Source organism: Brassica oleracea, chromosome C2 (assembly GCF_000695525.1).
Source record: "Brassica oleracea var. oleracea cultivar TO1000 chromosome C2, BOL, whole genome shotgun sequence".
Taxonomy (NCBI): domain Eukaryota; kingdom Viridiplantae; phylum Streptophyta; class Magnoliopsida; order Brassicales; family Brassicaceae; genus Brassica; species Brassica oleracea.
In genome coordinates, this window is record NC_027749.1 from 5,357,226 (window position 1) to 5,360,075 (window position 2,850).

General features: G+C 37.6%; 1 pseudogene; it reads right to left on the bottom strand.

The window, feature by feature from the left end:
- LOC106323281 overlaps positions 1-2,850 on the bottom strand; it is a 4,753-nt pseudogene that overhangs the window by 452 nt on the left and 1,451 nt on the right.

Consider the following 2,850-nt stretch of genomic DNA (forward strand, 5'->3'; position numbering starts at 1 on the left):
TGAACCTAAAGGTTCACCCTAGGGGGTGAACCCAAGAAAAAGTCATTAAACAATCAACTAAACTAAACCGATTAACTTCCAATCTCTCAAATTATGTTGAGCCACTAGAGAGTTAATCATGTTCTTAAATTTAATTACTCGTACTTAATCAAAGTTGATCAAATTCACATAAGGTGACCTTTCCCACTTTCCTAATCATTTATGACTTTTTCTTGGATTCACCCCCTAGGGTGAACCTTTAGGTTCACCAACCAATAGAAAGTTGTCATTTTAGATCTAGTATCTTTTAATTAAAGAAAGAAAATAACTTGTAGTTTAGGGTTTAGTGTTTTGTTGACAACATGTTTAGTGTTGTTCCAAGGGTTTAGGGGTTTACCCAAGAATTTAGAGTTTACCCAAAGATTTAGGGTTTAGGATTTGAGTTTAGGGTTTAGTATTAGAGTTTAGGGTTTAGTGTTTTGTTGACAACATGTTTAGTGTTGTTCCAAGGGTTTAGGGGTTTACCCAAGAATTTAGAGTTTACCCAAAGATTTAGGGTTTAGGATTTGAGTTTAGGGTTTAGGATTAGAGTTTAGGGTTTAGTGTTTTGTTGACAACATGTTTAGTGTTGTTCCAAGGGTTTAGGGGTTTACCCAAGGATTTAGGGTTTACCCAAGGATTTAGGGTTTAGGATTTGAGTTTAGGGTTTAGTATTAGAGTTTAGGGTTTAGTGTTTTGTTGACAACATTTTTTTTTTTGAATTCGTTTTTTATATATTATTTTTATTTATTTTTAAATTTTATTTTGAAAAAATAATATAATTTGCCAAGTTATTTGGTTTCCTTAATTAAAAGATACTAGATTTAAAATGATAATTTTCTATTGGTTGGTGAACCTTTAGGTTCACCCTAGAGGGTGAACCCAAGAATAACTCATCATTTAATGTCCTCTTCACCCACTCGATCAAGTCAGCAAATTAGCCGTAAAAGGAATTGTAATAATGTTGGTAAATTGAATTTGATAGAAACTCTTATCTTTGTTTTTGTCGAGATATATAAAGGTATCTTTGTTATGCAATTTGTATGTTAGTTTTGTTACGTTGAATCAAACATGAAATTTTATTGAATACTTTTTGAATCAACGATGATAACAACAGAGAGGTATTCTCGAAACAAAGCAGTAAAGAAGCTACGAGACAAGATAAAGAGACAACCATAGCTCCAAGCTGGTTAAATGAGTTAATGATGGGGCTGGGGTTTGAAAGTCTTCAACCAGTTGAGACACTCCTTAGCTGACAAGTCCACCTTTTTTGAAAAATTATGGAAAATAATAGCTTTTGGTTGTGGTCTCACAATCACTCGAAGCTTAAGTCCAGCTTCACAATAACCAGACCGTGAGGTTATAAAATAGTGAACTTCTGGTTCAGTAAGCCTAATAATATTGTGCCTGTCTTGTGCACGGTTACATGAGACGTTGGGTCGAAGGTCATGAATTCTAGGTCACCGTTGATTTCATATACATCGTTGAATTCATTGGCGTATACGAAAATCAGATTATCTCCAACATGAAACTGTTTCTCTTCACTCCAATTGTTATAAAAGTCACTATCATAGATTTTCCATCATTCCGAGTCTCCGACCTTGTAGGTCTTTCTGACGAGAAGTGTAACGGCCCGATCCCCCGATGTCCGACCGGGGTTATCGAAAGGGCATTATGGACACGTGTCTACTCATTTAGACAACCCTATGTGTCCCGTTACTGGTCCCGAGAGCCGACGGGCGCATAACCTTCTTTGAAATACCGTCACACCCACATCCATATACTTCTACTTACAGTCCTGCGCACAGGGAAATGGAAATGGAGGAATGAGCAACAAGTTACTCAGTGAAGTGGCTCTAGACCAGCCTGCCCGCATGACACTCTATACTACTCTATGCGGGAACTAGGACTGACTAGCCACTACAGTCAGTTAATGCATTTTATCATTTCCTAACGTCATCTATGATTTTCCACATTCACTTCCATTCATTTCTAACAACCTAGTGATCAATCAATACAATGATCTCACTCATTACCACACACGTCAAACCCTAGACTTAACCGATTCATCATACCAGTCCGACTCGATCCTATGACACATTTAACTCCCTGTTACCCGACCATGAGCTAAAAATCCTACAATGCACATCCTTTTCATCTTTTCGTCCTTTTCAACAGTGGGTAGCCCCAACTAGGCTTCTACCCCATATTCTTGTGGATTGGCCACATCTCCTATGGGTGCTTCCATATTCTTGTGGATTGGCCACATCTCATATGGATACCTAGCGTGGACTACTACCCCACATACTTTCCTTAGACCCTCTATATGCTTTCCCACCCATGCTTAACCTTAACATCATTCTCTCATACTTTTACTTATCCTTTCACTTCCTTATCATTTTCACTTATCCCTTCCCATTCTAATTTACTTTCCTTTTCATTTAGACTTGTACTTGGACTCATTCACTAGACGTCACCCGTTATCGGTGCCACACACAATACACATTGCACTCAAGTTCTACTTCAATAAAAGCTTAGCATTCATTTCTCTCTAGCATCCTAGCTTTAATCACAAACCACTCATGGGACTACACATCCAAACATACAAGCATAAATTACCAATCAATCATCGCTACCACAACTCCATTTCAGTTTACTAAGTCCCATTTAACAATATGAGGGTTCTTATGCATCGTGTTCCATTCATCTAACATCCTAGCAATAATCATGATCTATCATCCTAGCTTTCAAACAGGGTCTAATCAACCCTAACTCCAACATAAAGGAGTATACAGAATCATGAAAGAAGGTTGGGTCCACCTTAGCCTAGAT